We start from the raw sequence: 20,317 nt of genomic DNA, 5'->3' as shown, positions 1-20,317 counted from the left end.
AAAAAGTGCTTGGAAAAGCAGGTTTTAGTGGAGTCAGACGTGGTAGAAGGATACCTGTCTGCTTCTGTTCAGGACAAGAGGGGGAGCTCTAAGACGGATCTGGGCATAAAGGAGAGGCAAATATCCCACCTTTCCATAAGTTTCTGTATTTATTTCATTCGTAGCCCACCTGTCTGACTAAAGGGAGATCACACAGTATAATACAATGCAGTTTAATAGCATTATAACATGAGGCTTAGATATATAAATATTAGAAAAGGTTAAACAGTGAGGCAGGTATTCGAGGGTGCCACCTTTATCCTGAGATGAAAAAAATAAGTTGGTTCTATATAAGATTTGCAGAAGTCAAAGGACAGAGCTAAATGCAGAAGAGGGTTTGGAGAACTTTTTGGTTCAAGGTGATAGGGCTGCAATCAGGACCAGTCAAGAATTTTAATGCAAGCATCAATTCTATCTTGCCCTGAAGCAAATTTGGCATGAGGTAACAAAGTCAATCAAATAACAAATTACAGGATGCATAAGGGGCCATATTGTGAGTACCATTGATGGGCAAGGGAAGGAGAACAAGAGAGAGGGGTGGAATGGAACATCATGTTAGAAAGTATTCCAGCAAAGTCAAAGAAGATTAAAGAGGGGCTGATTTCGGTTGCACTGGAATTCATGTTTCCTTGCAGATATATCTTGAAATAATTGTTGAGGTGCTGAAGGGAAAAAAATGAATTGGTTGTTTAAAAATATGATGACTCATTCTTAGTAACATATTCTAGAAGCCTTGAGCATCATGCCTAGTTGTTTGTTTGTTTGTTTGTTTGTTTGTTTGATTTTAACTACAAGAAAATCCAGTGCAACACAATTTTTTTGTGAGACAACAAATACAGGGTACCTGACCATGGCAAATATCTGCTGTAGACAGCCATGCAGTTGCAAGGAACAATCAGCAAGTGGAGACCTACTCAGCATTTTTGTCCCACCCATAACCCCTTTCCCTGACCCTTTCTCCTCTCCAAGCTGTGGTTCTTTCCAGTCTTATAGCTGGCAGGTAAAAAATAAACGGAGAAAACAACCTTGGACCAAAAGGGGACATAAGGGAGAGATATCAGGCACTTCTGACTCACCAATTGTTCCTGGTAAATGCTCAACAAATCTGCTAGAAAAAGATCAAAATTTGAGCATTCTTGTATGTCTTCTGCCACCTAGCTCAGGGGTCTTGAGCCTATGGCTCTGGAGCCAAGTGTGTCTCTTAAAGAAAGAAAATGAAATCTTTCTGTTAAGGTAGGCTTTAGGAGAAAGTGGGATGGTAGAATAAGCAGGATGTTATTTCAGGAAATGGCATACAAAGGTTTATTTTGAACTTAAGGAGTTCTCAAAGATGTTTTACAGAAAGGGAAATGATAGGGGTGAACAGTTGCTAGGGATCCAAGTGTGAACCTTGCACAGATTTTTGCCAGCGTGCTAAAACAATTACACAGGACAGTTCTGTGTACAGTTGTTACTTAATGTGATACCTCATGCGTACCTCTTCTTAACAAAGCACTTCCAAAAACCACTGTTTGGGCTGCAGGAACTGTATGGTTTATTAAGCATCATGTCCAGTATCAGTAACATTACATTGTACCGTTTCAGTTAGGCATATAGGCTTTCTTCTAGCGGCGTGATCTCTTGCTCTGAATTTTATCATATTTGGGCTCTTTGATTATGAAAGATTGATGACTTCTTTTCTAGTTTCGTCCTTATTTTAAGTAAAAGCTGTATTTATCAGGGTGGGCTACCGCATTTTCCCAACAATAGTAAATGTTCCTTGGGTGCCAGGGTAAAGAGCAGAGATTCAAAAAGGAAAATAAAACCTACATTTCTTACTTGTTTAAAAGATTATAACGACATAACAAGAGCTGGTATTATTAATTAGGTTTTAGGGATCTTGGTGTGAATGTTGAAATATTATTTCAGTCCAATTTTGTATTAAATTGCATGAAGCTGAAATGCTAGAAGACTTTTATAACAAAAGGAGGTGATCGAGTAAAAGGTCTTTTTATATTCTCTAGATTTCGTATTCAGGGGCAACACCTGAGTATAATGTCTCTCATAAATGTTCTATTCTCTTTCTTGTTTCTGATAACTTAGCACTTTTTCCCATTCCATCTTTGAGTATTGCTCTGCAGCCAGTTGGAGCAGAATCTTTTCTTTAAAGAGTAGAAAGTTGGGATGTTCTGGTCTGGTGCTCTTTTGGATATCCATGAAACTAGAGGATTAGCATTCTGTTTTAGAAGAATGCAGGCTGAGATCCACCATATGCAGAAGGTAATACGAAGGGCACCTGAGGGCTTATCCTAAACTTGAACTTTTTAGATCCATCACTGTGGTCCCATCCCTTTCTAAATGGGGAGCAATGCATATTCCCCACAGGGAGATGCTTGGTCCCTGACAAGTGAGGGAAATTGATGTTCTCCCCTCCTTTCTTCAGGCATCATCAAGAAATCTGAGGAGACGGTCAAATCCACTTATGATTCATTTCCCTTTGCTTACCTGGAATATGTGAAACAATTCATCTTTTTCCCTGATTAGCTTGCACGAAACCCTGATTGGCTATCCCTATAATAAATTCTCCACGATCGTTGCTGAAGTTTTGCCCAGAAAATTGCTCACCCCCTGCATAAGCTTCTTCCGCCCCCCCCCTCCCCACAGGTCTGCTGTTTCTTTTTCATTACCAGACTTGCATGCCATCTGTGACATTGTCATTACTGGTTATCTATATTCTTTGGCTGATCTGCTACACATTTTATCTCCATCTTTGTCTGGTCACTTAAATCTTGACCTTCATGCTACTGCCAGAGATTCTGGGTCTTCTACTGGGAACTTGCTGGGCTGAAATTAGAATCTAACTAAGCAAGACCTCCTGGAGTGTCTATGTTCAGCCTTCAGAGCCTTTTCCCCAAGTATACAAGGGACTGTGTACCACTCTCTGTAGTTGGCAGGGTTGCCAGCTGACACTGGCTCCCTGGTAGGAGAATTCAGGGGTGAAGACAAGCAATTCAGTGCTATGCCAACATGCAACAACACTTCCAAGGATAAAATGGAAATGGCATCATTGTGCTGGATTGATGCTGTAGGATTAAAAACACAGAGTTTTGGGATTAATCATCCTACCCTAGTTTAAACCTGCTGCTCAGCTGAGTAGCACTGGAGAATGAGGGTTCAAGCAGTTGTTAGACAAGAGGAAGCAGGATGTTTTAGGCCTTTTTATTTGACAGGTAGGATGAAATAGCTCAATTTCCTTTTGCAAGCTGGTTTTCTTCATCTGTTACCAGAAATAGATCTGACTCTGAATTTCTGATGGGAGAATTAGCAATTCTAGGAGACTAAACAACAATGCAAGAGGCAGGTGTCAAACAAGATACTCCACCTGTGTTTACAAAGAAATCTTAGATGAAGGCAATTCTAAAAATTAATAAAAGGAATTTTATTGAAAATAAATCAAAATGGTCCTTAACAACATACATATAATTTAATCTAGATCAGATATACAGAGAAAATAAAAAGGTGACTGAGTGCAAAAGAGGGAAAATTCAGGTCAATTAAAAATTTACCATCTGATGCACCGAGGGGAAGGGTTCCAGAAGAAGCAGCCCAGCCAGCAAGCTAGGTCTCACATAAGGTAGAGCCAAGCACAAGAACATAGGATGGTTGTCTCTGCTCTCTTTTTAGAGGAAATCTGTACCTTGAGGGCTAGGGGCAGGGCATAGAAGCTCTAAATCAAAGCTTTGATATGAAGGCAATGTCAAAGAAATGGAGTTTCATTGATGGGCCTGATAAAGACACTCTAATGGGCCATTAGGGGTACCTGAGGAGCTAGCAAAAGTCTTCAGGTGAGTCCTTGGAAGTAGACTTCATCTGCATTCTTGTTTGAAGACTAGTTGTGGAATACCTTCTGCAAATGGGATTTTGATGTGCCAGTAATAAAAGACAGAAGAAAGCTGCTAGAAGACTGACTTTTTTAACCAGGAAGTGACATTAAGGTGAAGCAATACACCTTACCAACACGGCTACCCATTTGAATCAATACAGAGCAGTTAACTAGATCTACCATAGGTCCCGATACAGTCCCATTCCTTTGTTCCAGTTGTCATTGGGTGGGGACAAATGTCCTTCCCAGCCCTTCTGTGCAAATGATTGTGACAACCAGGAGATCCCTCCATGAGTATGTTGACTTCACATAGAATCTACCAGTTGACCTATTTCTGTCACACAAGGCATTATGGGTAGCCATATGTCGGCCTGATCTGTGTTGCTTATAGTGAACCAGAAATAAAGATGGAGGATTGCAGCTGCTTTCCCTCCTTGCACATCAAAGGGCCTACCTGGAACATATCAATTCAGTAAGGACAGGTAACCCTTCATGACTGCCCGAGTAGCTGAGCTTAATACTAAATCTTCTATAGAGCCCGCTGTGGGATCTGACAATATTTTCTGCTACTGGGGAAAAAAACAGAAGAAAGATTCCCCTGATGCCACCAATTAAACTCTACTGGAGACATACATGATCTCGGATGGCTTCCTCTTTTCCTTCTTCCTTTGCTTGTTCAGCAGAGAACTTTCCGCCTTCTGCAGTTAAAATACCAGCGTCCAACTTCTTTAGCTGCCAGCTCTTTCAGCTCACTACAGGGACCCCCTGACAAGAGAGAGTTCTCCCTCTAGATTTTGATATGTCTGCCATCCACCCGGCGTGCTCTTACACCATAAATACAACCCACCACCAAATTCCACTTGGCGTACGCTATGAAAAATGAGCATGCAAATGCAATCCGATTTCCCCTCCTGTACAATTAGCATGAAAATCTAGCCTGAATGGTTAATGTGGCGTAACTCCTCCATGAATAGAGTTCTCTGCCATGTGGGGGGATGTAAGTAAATATTTCTCTTGAAACAATATGACATTTATTTAACATGATATGTTCCGATGACCTTCTAGAACCTTCCATCATGCTTTGAGTCCCTGGAGCCCAGGCAAACTTTCTATATATGTGTGTGAGTAAAAAGCAGGGTCAGTTTTCAACAAACCACTGAAACTGTGAAGCACAGGGTACAGTTGGGGAGAAAAACAGGTTCAAGGCTAGCGAGAATCAGTTACTCACTAAAACTCTTTTAGACTTTAATAATAAATAATATTGAATGTTGGGGATATTAAAACAATTCATTCTTGGCAATGGAAACAGGGACTTCTATTCCCCTCAGTAACTCTGGCCCGAACAACATACTTCTTACACGCTGTGGATTTTTTAATATCGCCTCATGTTCCTGCAGGTACCATAAAAATAAAAAATAACTTAAAGAGTATTAATTCTTTTAAGAACACTGATTAATCCCAGATGTGAGCGAGGCATGGAACTGTGTGTTAAGCGGGTGCAGGTGCTGACAGGGAGGTTCCACGGTGCTGCACACGTTCCCGGAACGCAGCTGTTCCTCCAACCCTCTCCGCCAGTTGCTCCAGATCCTCTGCGAAGTTGTACTGCCTCTGGGCACAATTAAAAGCTGTACACTACATTTCATCAGGCAGCGTTTAGGAATTTAAGCCGAGCGAAAATGAGGGGATTTGGACGAAGGGGGAGGATAGAGAAGGTGGAAGGGAAGGAGACCCTTTCCAAAGAGGCATTAACCTCTTTACCTCTTCTAGCAAAACAATTAAGGGGGGGGGGGTACGGGCAAGGCAAATACAAATTAATTATTTTTATTTGTTATTCTTGTAGGGAGGGCTATCCCTCTTATTCTGCAAGAATCCTTCAGGGAGTTTGTAAATGGATGTTGCCGTGAATATTCCCCGCTTCCCACCCCTGCGTTATTTCCTTCCTTTTTTTTTTTGGTAGGAAATTTCCCAGCTGCTCTGAACAGCCTTTTTTTTTTCAGAGAGCTGTATATGGGTGCTTGGGTTACGTTTCTGGAATGGGGCTGCCCTGTTCCAGTTATGCAGGGAAATAGCTCAGCAGTTGAAGAATTATGCGTGCATTCAAAATGAACTCAAAAATAAAATATTCAAAAGGGAAGCTATGTAAGAAAATAGCTCAGTGTTATTTTGCCTAGAGAGCTTTCACCTTAAAACCTTTTCCCATGTCTGTTTGGGTTTTTTTTTTTTATTATTGCTTTTTTTTTTTAAGGAGAGGTGGAGATTTCCTCTCTGCAGGGGAAAAATGAATTAGATTTCTATATACTTTTTTTCTTCCTTTCTACTTCAAGAAAACCCACTACTTGTAAATATCTATAATCTGTCTCAAATATGTATGGTTGCTAAGAGCCGGTGCGGTTTTAGTGAACAAAGAGTTGTATTTTAACGGGGGAGGCTTGGGTTCAATTTCTCTCTAAGCTAGGAAGTCATTATGGTGATTCGGGGCTGATCTCCATCTCTCAGCATAGCCCATCTGACAGCTCTGGGTTGGGAAATTCTGGGAAATTTTGTGGATGGAGCCGGGGAAAGGGTAGGACCTCAGCAGCAGGTACGGTACTCCCCCTCACTAGCAGTCTTCAAGCAGCGTCTGGACAGATACTTTTCCTGGATGCTTTATACTGATCCTGCATTGGGCTAGATGGCCTGTATGGCCCCTTCCAACTCTAGGATTCTAATACCTTTTGGAGGGACTGTATGGCCAATCCGTTGATGTGCACATCTTCCCACACTCCAATTTTGAATTCCACCAAGTATCCAGAAGTTTTTTAAAATTAATTTCCATGCTTTGCTTGCATGCATGACATTTCATTTTTTTCATATTTATACCCGTATTAACAGATGCGTTGTTGCAATTAGCCTGCCCACCAGTCAAATAATCGAGAGTTAGACTGGTGTACTAGTTAGGAATGTTGGATTAGGATCCTGAAGACTCAGTCTGAAACTTCTATTCTGCCATGGAAGCTTGCTGGGTGACCTTGGGCTGGTCATAGACTCTTAGCATAACCTACCTTACAGGGTAGCTGTGAGAATAAACTGGATGACAGACTAATGTATACTGGTTCGGGGCCCCATTGGGAAGGATTCCACAGTATAAATTAATTAAATGAATAAAGTAATTATTATAGAGTGGTGTCAATCCCAGCACTTTTTCCCCAAAATGACACACATTAATTTCAGGTGTGCCATTTTCCAGATGGTGCACTTTCTCTGAAAACTCAAGAATCTCAAAAGAGTCTTCATGTGCTTTAACAAGATAATCTTTATCCATATATGTATATAAATCACATAACCCAGAAGGGTCTCTAATGACTACATTGAGAGACCTGGCAAATCTCCCCTAAGAACATAAATTACTGTTCTTTCATGTCCGTTATGGCAGGGGTCGCCAACCCCCGGTCCACGGCCCGGTACCGGGCCACGAAGGCCTCGGTGCCGGGGCACCTGCAACTGTACCTGCCTCTCCCCCCCCCCCCGCTGCGAGAAGCTTGCTGGGCCCCAAGTGAAGCGGCCGCTTCACTCGCGGCCCGGCTAACTTCTTGCTGTGAGAGTGGGGGGAAGAGGCAGACGCGGCCTCCGGCATGCCAGCGGATGCTAACGGGCCCGCACGGAGCTGCCGCACATGCGGGTTAGCGCCCTCTGCTGGCGAAAACGCGTATGTGTGGCTATTCTGCGCATGCACGTTAGCGCCACCTGCTGACGAAAATGCGCAGGTGCGCGGCCGGGCCAACAGCTTTCCCTCAACCCCGGAGGCGGTCCTCAACCGGAAAAAGGTTGGGGACCGCTACGTTATGGGATGCTACCTGGCTATGGCGCCTAACCACACCCCTGTTGCCAAAATGATCAGGATAGAAAAAGATAAGCAAAACCAATTCAATCCACACCAGAAGTATTGTTTGTGGGACCAGTGAGGTGCCAGATAAAGAACTATGGTGCTCAAAGAAAGCACATGTCCGATTGCTGCATAAGTGACAACATGATTAACAACAGTGAGTACCGGACATGAATCTCCCTAAATCAAGAGAGAAAGAAAACAACAGCGGGAACATTTTCATCGGCAACAACATCCCGTCCAGAGCGACGCTCTCTCGTGTAAAAAACGAGCACGACAAACTGCAAAACTATTGCATTTGTCCCCACATCAAGAATAATGTAAATCTCAGATTGCAAGATTAATTGGTCCATTGTTCCATTGCGTTGACATTTGGCCATTATTCTTGCCCCGTTCCTCTTGAGGGAAGTCCCAATATGGCCCACATACTGGGCAGGAAGGCAGTATTTTTCTCCTGAGTCATCACACACAGCAAGGTCTCTTAAAGACCTCTCAAAAGGATGGGCAAATTTCATCAGCAGCTCAGAACAGCTGTTTCCTCCCTGACTCCTCACAAATTCTCCTTGGCATCCAAGAATCTGAAGTATTTTCCCCTTAAGTTCATGCATCTATTTAGTGAGATGCCTGTCCTGCAAAACATGCTGTCTTTCCAAAATGTTCTATAATTGTATCCCAAACCATATGTGGATCTTTTACAGCATAATTAATTGGAATATGCAGAGTTATGAGGTTTTTTGCAGTCATAACATGGAGATCTTTATTTACTCTGTTTCTTTTTTGTTTTTGTAATCCTATTTTTGTCATTATCAAAGTAGTTTACTGTCGTTTGATGTTAACTTCTTATCTCCTGCTCCCTGGCCATTCCTAGCATCTTATACTGTGAATCAGAAAATAAGAGTTATCTTGCCAATTGCCAAAACTTTTCTTTCAAACTGGCTTTCATGGCTGCCAATGCATTGATACGAAACCAGGAAGCTGCTATTTATAATTTCAGAGAGTAGCCGTGTTGTCTTCAGGAGAACAGTAAGATTCTACTTCAGTAGTGACTTAGGGCCATTATACAAACTCAGACCAGTATCAAGGTCAGATTGACATATGACTGGAAGAAACTCTCCAGGGTCTCACATTGACCGTTTATGCACTGGAGGTTTCATGCCAGGCTGCAGTCATGTTTTTTAGTCGTGGCAAGTTGCCCCACCCCTTCCTGCACCCGCACGGGGGATCATTTGGCCTGGTGCACCTCATCCGCCCCCGATTTGTGCTCCTGCATGGGACCTGGGGGAGTGAAGTTCCCAGTGTGTAAACGGTCATTGTGCCATTTCACACAAGGAATTTCCTAATCACATTTTTATTTTTTAATTTGGAAATGCCAGGAATTGAACCTGGGAACTTCAAGCATGTCAAGCAGGTGCTGTGCAATTGACCTGCAGCCCCATCCCAAATGGACCTTTCAAAAGCACAGAGGAGCCATAGGTGACAATGTAATTATGTTGGTATACTGGAATCAAAAGAGCCTCTAGTGGCGCAGAGTGGTAAGGCAGCCGTCTGAAAACTCTGCCCATGAGGCTGGGAGTTCAATCCCAGCAGCCAGCTCAATTTGACTCAGCCTTCCATCTTTCTGAGGTTGGTAAAATGAGTACCCAGCTTGCTGGGGGGCAAACGGTAATGATTGGGGAAGGCACTGGCAAACCACCCCGTATTGAGTCTGCCATGAAAACGCTGGAGGGTGTCACCCCAAGGGTCAGACATGACCCAGTCCTTGCACAGGGGATACCTTTACCTTTACTGGAATCAAACTTACCATCATTCTATCCGTACCCATATTTTGTTTCTCCTTTTCTCCATTCCATCCTCACAACATCCAAGTGCCGCAGGTTGGGCCAAGAGTGAGTGACCAACCCAAGATGATCCAGTGGATCCACTTGATTGGAGATTTGAACCTGGGAGACCTGCTGAAGATGACTTGCATAATAAAACATAATAAAAATAAAATGTTCAAGTCATTACAGTGTAGTAGAATTCACCATAGCACAGCACAATATAATATGCTGACTCTCTAAAGCCAGTTATTTATTTAGTGAATGTATCCCCCCCCCTTTCCCCTTCTTTTTATCCTCCAACAACCCTTTGCTGAGAGTTTGCTTTGGGTACAGTTGTCAAACTCCAGTTGTTGTCTGTTGATCTCTTGTCATTACAACTTTTCTCCAGGCAACAGAGGTTAGTTCTCCTGGAGAAAACTACTGCTTTGTAAGGTGGATTCTGTGGCATCATACCCACTGAAGTCCCTCTCCTCCCCAAACTTCTCCCTTCTCTGGCCCTAAATCCTCCAGGTATTTCCCAACCCAGAGCTGACAATCCTAGACATTGACCCTCCATCACCCAGCAAGTTTCCATGGCAAAGAAGGGACTTGAAACTGGGTATCCCAAATCCTAGTCCAGAACTTTAACCACTGCACCATCTTGGATCTTGCATTGTGGACTTGCATGGAACTATCCTTTCTCAGAGCTAGAGATCTTTTTAATGCAATCCTAACCAGAATTACATTGAAAGATCATTGGCTTCAGTGGAATCAGAAGGTTATGCCTCTACTTAAAGTTGCACCATTACTATCCTGGGAGCCAAGCAGGGGGAGGCAGGTGCTGCCCAGGTGTAATTCCATGATTATCATTCTCCAGTTGATGCCTTTACCTTGCGGGGCATGCATTCCACGTTTTCGGTCCCGGATTATATTATTTGCATCTGCTTTCTAGTTCTGAAAATCAGTGTGACAATATTGATCTTCGAGGGGGCGGCTTGCAGGCATTCCTGTAAAGAAATATATATTACAAGTCTCGCAATGCATCTGTAAATATAAGTCTGCCGACGTGGGCTATAAAGCCAGGAAGTCTATTGGCGTTTACAGAGTGCTATTGACTGGAGAAGTGATTGACCAGCATGCAGCTTTAAAAACCTCACTAATTGCTTTGTTGATTTCAAATGTCGTAATAAAACATTAAAACATTTCCCAGGCATCCCGTGCTAGGGCCTGATCGCGCCGAAAGGTAGCCGCTTCGCTGCAGCAGAGCGCTTTTTTAAAGGAACGCACGCATGCACGATCCAGCTGTTCAGCCAAGCATAACCCTCCCCTCCGCTCCCCTCCGCTCCCCTCCCCTCCCCTCCCCTCCGGGAATCAACTCCCGCTTTTGCGGTGTTTTTCAGCATGTGTACATGATCCTGCACTTACGGCATTAGAATCGGCACAACCTTATAGCCAGTGCATCAAATGGGGGAAGCAGTTAGCATGCTCCCTCGTCATCAGCCTGACAAGGTTTCCTCTTGGCAAGAGCAAAGTCAAAAGCTTTGCTTTGAAGGGAAAGGAATCGATACGGAAGGCAAACATACTCTGAGGCACAGGCAGAGGGGCACTGCAAAGGAACTCCCCAGTGGGAGGGAATGTGGGACAACATTTAGAGTTCGGTTTTTAAAAGGGGGACTGGTGTGCGGCTGAGCATGCAAATCATAGTGCATCAGTGTGCCTTGATGGGATCCGGGGGGGTTGCATGTATGCTGGACGGCAGCATTTTCTCCAGCGTTTTTCTGCTTTTGGTCATTCCTGTCTTTTAGATTTTCCCGTGAATGCTTGGTGGGTGCAGTGACAGAAAATTATGACAATGGTCATGAAGTGTATTGAAGCCATTTTTAAACCCAAGCATCGGCTCTCGGAGCTGTTTCCAGAATTAGATACATGTCAGTAAGTTCTCGATCCAGGCATGACGGAGTTTTCAGCTGGAGATGAAGCTAGGGCCCCAGGGGTGGTCAAACTGCAGCCCTCCAGATGTCCATGGACTACAATTCCCATGAGCCCCTGCCAGCATTCGCTGGCAGGGGCTCATGGGAATTGTAGTCCATGGACATCTGGAGGGCCGCAATTTGAGCTAGGCACAACTGAAGACACTTTCAGCAGTCAAGTATTCAGGCATCCCCGTGTCGTTGTGACCTTCCCATTCCAGAGCCTGAAAGCGAAGGCTCTTTCGAGCCAGCCCAGTCCGGTTAGGAATGCCCTTAGACTAAACATCTGGGGTCATAAACTCAATGATATTGGTGTGTGGCTGAATCTTCGTGAAGGCAAGGCTGTTTGGAAGACAGAAGATGGCACTGTTAAAAAACTTTAAAAGTTGCAAGGCCAGTGGGAAATTTCCCTTTTGAAGTGAATGGAAGCACTGCAAAATATATATATATATATGTATCCAGTAGCAGTTCAGTGAGCTTTGATTTGCACATGTGATTGCGCATGCTTGCAACATCTCTCTCTCTCTCTTTCTCTCTCTCTCTCTCTCTCTCTCCATGCTTACATTCATTCATGGAGAGGCCACTGGGGAGGAGGGCAGTAGCAGTCAAACAGTAGGCTGAAGGGTATTCTTGGTGGGCAAGCCAGTCCAGATAGCCAATTGCAGCAGAAGAATATGTATAAAAGTTGGATGGAGAACCCTTACAACACCCTCTGAGTCTGATTCAAGTAGGCAGCCATGTTAGTCTGGAGCAGGACAACAAAATGTGAGTCCAAAGGCACCTTTAAGATCAACAAAGATTTGTCCAAGGTGTGAGCTTTTATGTGCAGGCACACTCCCCCAGGATTCACACCTTGAATAAATCTTTGTTGGCCTTAAAGGTGCCCTTGGACTCAAATTGTGTCTTACCTCTGAGACTGGTTAGACTAATAAAATCAGAGTGCAGTAGCACCTTTAAGACCAACAAAGATTTATTCAGGGCGTGAGCTTTCGAGTGCAAACACTCTTCGTCAGACTATGATCTTCTTACATGACAGGGAGTATATAGCAAAAATCAATACTGTTACATCAGTAGACTGCGTCACAGCCAAATACAGCCAATGATAATCCTTTGTCAAAACAGCCAAACAATCCCCTAGAATTCAGTGTACTTTACACAGGGAGAACCAAGCTGCCTTTTATTAGTGATCAAAGGTTCCCACCTCCCCATATGTTGCTCGCTCCATCCGTCTCCATACAGCTGTGAAACATTCCTGCCAGGGAATTGATGCTGGTTAGACTGTGGGAGTTTGTGACTGAACCAAGGTCACCCAGTGAGGTTCCATGGCAGAGGAGGGGGTTTGAACCCGGCCCTCCCAGTGTCTAGTCCAGGGCTCGCCAGCCTTTTTGATCCTGCAGGCATCTTTGAAATTCTGGCACAGGGTGGTGGTGGGTGCAGCCACAACATGGTTGCCACAGGAGGTGGAGCCAACCACAGAAGTCAGATTATGAATAACTCAGATAGCAAATTCAAATGGGTAGCCATGTGGAAAAGAGCAAGGTCGGCATGGTGGGACAAGAGGCAGAACAGAACTGAGAAACACAGGGGGAAAAACAATTTATATACAATCATGAACAATGGATCTTCACACCATTGGTCGGTTTCGGTTTAACTTCTGTGAAAGAACCCATGCGTAGTTTTATGGTTGGGAGTCAACACAACATGAGGAACTGTATTAAAGAGTCATGGCATTAGGAAGGTTGAGAACCACTGACTTAAAGTCCTAGGAAATCTAAATAAGATTATTTAGACATGCACTTTTGGTCTCCCCACCCCCCCACCCCCTTTTTCTTTTTCTTACATGACCTTTGGTCTATTGCTAAGTTCTTCATCTAGTCCCCATGAAAAACGTATACTTTAAACTCACAGGTCTCATTCAGATACAATCACAAAAGGTCTTCAGCCATTCTAGCTATTATCTAGTTAGCTAGCATCTGGCTCTGTGTGAAGCTCAAAGTGAAACCTTCAGGGCTAGGCGTGAAGCCACAGAAGTGCCTGAAATGACAAAGACATTATTTCACGCACCTCTGCAAAGGAACATAGGCAAGTTTCACATGACTCTGCAAGTGATATACGGGCATCTTCCCAGCTCACCAGATCTTAGCAGCTATTGCTGCACTGTTGGCAGAAGCACTTGGATGAACTGGTAGGGCCACACCGCATAAGACGATCAAGGATGAGACCTCTCTACATGACAGAAATTCTCCAGATATTTGGCCAGTTCACTGCTCCAGTGTGCATGACGTGATGTGCAGAAGCCACCTTTGAACAGAGCTAGGGCTGCCAAACTCCAGGGAGGGCCTCCAGACAACAGAAATCAGTTGGTAGCTCCAGAAGGCGGCTTCTATGGTAATGCAAGTCCTAGAGTGACATGCATCCCTTCTAAACTTCCCGTCCTTCTTAAGCTCCACCCTACCCATACACTACCCAGAAATCGCCAAGAATTTGGAGTTGGCAGTCCTAAGCGGAGCTTCCCTTGTGTAGGCCATTTTGTGTAGTGGGAAAATAGCACTGAGAAAACTGTCTACATTTAACAGGCAACATAGGTGCAAGGAAAAAGAAAATGGCACCAAGTAACGAATGCATGTGTCAAAGAATTTGAAGCGGGAAGTTTAAAAAAGTGGGGATGAGTCTTTCTGTTCATCTTTCCAGGGGTAGTCAAACTGCGGCCCTCCAGATGTCCATGGACTACAATTCCCATGAGCCCCTGCCAGCAAACGCCAGCCTCCAGATAGGGCCTGGAGATGTCCCAGAATCGCAGCTAATCCCCAGACTACAGAGATCTGTTCCCCTGGAGAAAATGACAACTCCGGAGGCTGGACTGTATGACATAATACACTGCTGAGCCCCACGCCTACCCTGCCCTGCCCTGCCCTGCCCTGTCCAGGCCCCACTCCCAATTATCCCAGAATTTCCCAACCCCGAGTTGTCAAACCCGTGTATGCCAGGTCTGGACTGCACATGGGTTACTCCTGCCAAATCTTCCCTGGTGCCCAGTCCCTCGGTAGAACTTTTCCGTGGCTGCTCAGCTTCCTTGCCACTTTCCCTCCCTTGCTCTGAATTTCCATTTTCATGCTGATAACTGGGGGAGAGTTTTCAGGATGCATTCCCCTGAATGTCGATTCAGGAAAAAGAAAATAAAAGAGCTCTCACAAAGCTCCCCCCCCCCTACGTTTGTCATATGGTTTCCCTTTCCCACTGTATCCCCTCCCCCCCCCCATTCCCCTTTTGCCCTCGTGTTTGCAATAAAACAGGATAAATAAGTGATAATGAAAATCAGCTTGGAGCTAGAGAAAACAGAAGACAAGTTCTGGCATCTTAACGCATGTTGTTTTAGAATGTTAACTGAATAAGCCACAAAGTATGCAGAGTCTGATTAAATTGCCGGAGCAGTAAATCCTGACTCCGGTTGGCCTTACACTCCTTGCACAAAAGAGACATTGTTATGCTGGGTGAAGAGACCTGAGGTTTGCGTGCAAAGGTCAGAGTGACACCGCGGGATGGTAGCGTAGCCTCGTCATTTTGCATTTGCGGGATAAAACAAGGTTACTGCTCTTGCAGCTCGGGCAAAGGAACTATTGCACATTTTCTCTCCCGCCTGCAGAAGCAGCAATCTGCAGCTCCTGCTGCTGGGACTCTTAAGGGAAAGATTAATTGCGTTTTGCATGCAGAGAGATGACCCATCGGGGGTTAAATGTTAGGGTAACCACACAAAGGTGATTGGGAAAGAGCTTTAATGCAATACACGTTATAAAACTGGGTCCCTTCCCCCCAGGAATCTCCATTCTGAACAATGCCGGTACACGATTTCAGCCACAGGGAGGGATAGGACAACTTGGGGAAGTGATGGGGAAATTCTCAAGATTCAGATGTCTCATGTGAGTTGTGTTGTGGAAAGGCATCGAGCTTGTGCTTCAGGAGACTCAAACCGGGGTGAATGGGGAGTGGGGATTTGATGTACATTCAAGATTTACACTGCTGTCAACAGTGATTTGGCAGTCAATTGTACCCCTTCCCCCAGTACTGCAGACAGAAGCTGCACATGAGGAAATCTGTGGGCCTTTTCGCACAGGGATCTTTGTTGCAAATTGTTTGCGGAATGAAAAATCGCCATTTAAAATAGTGGAATTCGTCGTTATGCATACCTGCCTTTGTAGTGGAATCAGTTGCATTTTTTAGCGTTTCCCACAGGCTTCCGGTCTCGGCAGAAATCGCTAGAAAGGAAGCGCTATTGCTGAGCTCATCCCGCCCCTGGCCGTCAAGCAGCCAATGGGCAGCCGTTAGCATGCTCCCAAACAGCCCCTTTCCCTTTAAGAAAGGTTTTTAAAAAAAAAAAAACAGACCCATAGCAACGAATCTAGGTAGATTCGTTGCAACGGAGAGACCCATCCAGCTGCCTAATGTGAGCTGTCGTTTGATTGTATGATCGTTGGCACGCTGCCTCAAGTGATAAAAAAAAAATCCCCCCCCCTCTCACGGGCCCGATTTTCGGCTGAATTAATGTGTAAAAAATAAAGGGACTTTATTTCAGCAAACGGGCTTTTATGTGGTTTGTGCTTAGTGACTAAAGGTGAAGGACTGAAGCCAGGGAAGCCTCTAAACAGAAAGAGGCTCGCTGGTGCGTTTATCCCCGCTCGCTCGGAGAAAAAAAAATGGCGATCGCTTCGCCGGAAGTTTGGAGGAGAGAGCCAGGGGGAGGGACTTTGAAGAACCCGCAACAATGGTAACGCACAGGTCTTTAGCGCTATTGTTGCAGATGGTTGCAGGAGTGTATCGCTATCCGGAGGGTGAATCCACTTTTCTGGATTCCCCTGAAAGCGCTACAACGAAGCGCTTTTTGCGGGTCGGTTTCAGGATTGTTGCAGATTGTCTACGACATCGTGGGTTATGGCAAATTAGTAGCGTTTCCAATTAGCAACCATTGTGCTATTTTGAAGCCGTGCGAAATAGCCCTGTCTATTCCCCTTCTCCAGCTCTTGAAATATCTGGCACTGAGAACTCTGAAAGAAGGAAGGGTACCAACTTTCACCTTGTAGGGTGGGGAAAACCACTTTCTTTTTCCTCTTTAGGATTGAATAGGCTGCGGAGGAACGATTTCTGTTAAATGAGCCTGTTTGCAAATGTTTCATCTGCCATGGCTTTCCCCCAAAGTACTTTGGAGAAGGGAGTCTTGGCAAGGCCTTTCCTTGCTCCTTTGTCAGGCTAACAGCGATGGCTGCTGAACGGGTTTGAAGTAAATGGTCCCTATCCTGCTGAAAGCCACATGTAATTTTTTTTTTTTTTTTTACATTTCAACAGTTGTAATAAATCTCTAAAGGAAGGGATTGACACTGCATTGGGTCAGCTGACGGAGCCAACTCTGCCTTTTTATCTGAATGCACAATCAGGATAGTAGATCTTCATGCACACTGTCACCGAATGCACAACACGGGAGATATGCAGTTATGCCTGCTAGCTTAGGGTTGCTAGGTCCCTCCTGGGAGCTTGGGGGGGGGGGGGGCCTTACAAGGCAAAAGGATCACACAGAAAGTGCTATCAACACACCAGTGACATCCAGGCAGCAGGCTGGTATTTAGGCAAAAGTGTCATCAGAAGACTGGATTTTACGATAAAGTTTTCCATGGATTCTAGAGTGTTGCCCCAGTGTCACTGGCATGATGATGTCACTTCCTGTGTGATGCTGGCAGTGAGCCCCAAAGATTTATTCAAGGCGTGAGCTTTCGAGTGCAAGCACTCTTCCTCAGACTATGCATTCAAGAGCTCACGCCTTGAATAAACATTTGTTGGTCTTAAAGGTGCCACTGGACTCTGATTTTGTTTTGTTGTGCTGCTTCAGACCAACACGGCTACCCACTTAAAGCTATTAGATTAATCAGCAACCTTTGTTTTCCATGAGGACCAAAGGACTCAGCCTTTGAGCCTGTGGCACAACAGAAAGAAGTGCTTTCTTCTGCCCCACTCCTGTGATACTCCCTTCATTAAGAGATTCGCCATTAGGGGGCATAAAGAAAGAAGCAATCTTTCAGGTTTAACAAACTCAAAACTTTGTAGGTCAAGCCCCTATGTAGGCCTACAGCTGGGGAGGGGAGAAACTGAGTTGCCGGTGGAAGTGCTGAATGTCAGCATCTATTTCAGGGGTGGGCAAACTGCGGGCCTCCAGATGTCCATGGACTACAATTCCCAAGAGCCCCTGCCAGCATTTGCTGGCAGGGGCTCATGAGAATTGTAGTCCATGGACATCTGGAGGGCCGCAGTTTGCCTACCCCTGATCTATTTTATGACCAAACATGCTGGAGCAGAGATGGAATTTGGCTTCTTTTAAATTAGCTCGACAAAAGTTTCCCTTGTGTAAACAGAAGAATAAGCAGTCAGGAGGGCTGTTTCCAAGCGGCAATCCAGGGAAATAGTAGGGTGTTGAGAAAGCGATGCCTTTGCAAGCCCATAAATCAATCCTTGAGTGATAGTATATTAAATGATAACCTTGTCATATTTAATGTCACACCAGAAGGATCTATTGAGGCATTGTTCCTTCCACAGTATTGGCGCAGGTGAATTAACCGAGCGAATTGGAACTTGGAAGTGGCAAAAGCTATAGGGAGTGAACCAACTAAGCGTTACGCCATAAAATTCACGCTCTTTGCTGCTTTGCAGCAGTCTCTCTTTCTTACACTGGGGCCCCATTTCAAAAAACTTGGTTCCAAATTCATCCTTCAGTATTAAAACAGCACCCTCTTTGATTCTCTCATCTCTAGCGCTAAAAAAGGCTTGCATTTTGCATGGGAGATTCCCGAAACCGTTTGTAATGTAACTGGCCCAGCAAGCAAGGCAATCTGGGGTGACTTCAGCTGTCTCTGTGATTTGCTGCCTAGATGAATTTTGCTGCTACTGCCAAAGCCAAAAGATTTACCCTGACCTGGCCAATTGGACTGTCTGTTCTTGTAACCCTTGGCCTGTGAAAGGTGTGATTTCGAGGGCCAAATTGTACATTTAGGGGTTGGGGGAAAGCTATGTGCACTTTATGGATGCGAGAAGTCTATTCCTTTCCTTTCAAAGTGAGGGAAGCAACATGATTTTCCTTTCATGCAGGACCTCTCTGTCTTCCATTTCTCCCCATACTTGAGTTGAGCTCCTCTCGTTCTTTTAATTTTTGTTCATAGGAAAGTTTTTGCTATCTGTTGTGTTTAGATGTTTTTGTTGCCATTGTTTTAAATTCTGGATAAATTCTCCAAAGAATGTTCTCCCAAAAACTAACTCATATTTAAAAGAAACCATGTCATCGGGGGGAGGGGGGGGGAGAGGATGGAGCACGGGAAAGAATGGAACAAATCTATTATTTCAGTTAACACAAAGTTTATGGGAACGTAAAGCATGTTAAGTTCACATATACAATGGGGGTGACCATTACGATGTTTAGAATGCTCCTTTTGCACCTGACCTTCATTCTCCACAGTCTTCCTTTGAAGTTTCCTTTGAAGCATCATTTTTGTACCTCCCTCTTCCAAAATGCTAGAACTTGAGGGCTTCCGATAAAGCTAATGGACAGTAAGTTTGGGATGGAGAGTACTACTTTATACAGAGAGTGATTAAAATGTGGAGGTCGCTGCAAGAGAATATTGTGATGGCCACAGGAATGAACATCTTTAAAAGGGAATTAGATTGATGGAGTATCCATCTGTCGGTGGCTACTAGAAGGAAGGAAACTTCCCTTTCAGAAACACTAATCTGTTGAATCCCAGAGCCAGGAGGCCTTGGCTTCTTTGCCCTGTTTCTGACTGTCCAGAGGAACTGGTTGGCTACTGAGTGAAACATCATTCTGGACTAGATGGACTGCTGGTCCAATCCAGCCGGGCTATTCTGATGTATAGTGGAAGATACTCCATAGCTTTCAATGCACTCTTTTTTTAATTTGCAATGTATGCACATGTTTTCTGTAGCACTACTAATTCTCCTTGTTGTTGTTTGTTTGATTAGTTAGGGGGATGGTTTATTGGTGAAACTTGCACACCCTCCTAGTCTGTATAGTACAGAATCAAAAGAAGTACACTGCTGTGATTCATGGGAACGGACAGCGGCTTTTAAGCTTTGCACATCATGGATGATTCCCCCTCCCAGTGAATCCGTTTTTGAAAAGCGACTCTAACAAGCACCGGGGAGGAAAAGTGAAGCGAAGGAAGGCCAGGCCCTTGAATCCCAAATTCACTTTTCAACACGCTTGTTGCATTTAAACGTTAGTCTGCCTGAAACGGAGAGTGTCCCAATTACGTCGATGTCCAAAAGAAACAGCCTCGGAGCCTTATCTGGTAAATACTCTTAAACTGGTGATTTAAAGCAGATGAAGGGAGAGCGGAATCAGGGTGCCGGTTGTAAGATAGAGCCAAATCTTAGGCCCTTTGGCACCAGCAGAGCTCATTCAGAGGAGCTGCAGTCCTGGAACGGCAGCCTGCAGTTCTTTTGAGGCTTGAAAATCGCCCTGGCAGCCTTCTGCTCCTCTTTCGGCTGGCTGACTTTTCATTGTGGCCCTGACTTTCCATAGCCCTGGTCACAATTTCCTTTTCTCTCGCAGCCGCAGAAGCTGAGATGGAAAATAAGAGACCCGACTGGGATGGCCAGCCTCCAGGCAGAGGCTGGAGTTCTCCCAGAACGACTGCTGTTCTCCAGACTGTATAGATTGCTTTCTTTGTCGAATATTTATTGATCATAGAATCATAGAACCATCTGTAAACAGCCCGTGGCGCCCGTATAAAGG

The 20,317-nt window shown here is 44.6% G+C and overlaps 1 protein-coding gene and 1 long non-coding RNA gene across 2 annotated transcripts in view; one reads left to right on the top strand and one right to left on the bottom strand.

Annotated features, from left to right (window-relative positions):
- Positions 1-20,317, top strand: part of WWOX (WW domain containing oxidoreductase) — a 538,960-nt gene that overhangs the window by 461,450 nt on the left and 57,193 nt on the right. The gene's annotated exons all lie outside the window — the stretch shown is intronic.
- On the bottom strand, positions 88-11,093 carry LOC143823864 (uncharacterized). The gene is made up of 4 exons (XR_013226620.1): positions 10,988-11,093; positions 10,453-10,569; positions 9,565-9,725; positions 88-701 (listed from the first exon to the last, which is right to left on the bottom strand). It is a non-coding gene; the product is annotated as an uncharacterized LOC143823864 (long non-coding RNA).

This window comes from Paroedura picta, chromosome 14 (assembly GCF_049243985.1).
Source record: "Paroedura picta isolate Pp20150507F chromosome 14, Ppicta_v3.0, whole genome shotgun sequence".
Classification (NCBI taxonomy): Eukaryota; Metazoa; Chordata; class Lepidosauria; order Squamata; family Gekkonidae; genus Paroedura; species Paroedura picta.
This window is presented reverse-complemented; position numbering and strand designations above follow the sequence as displayed.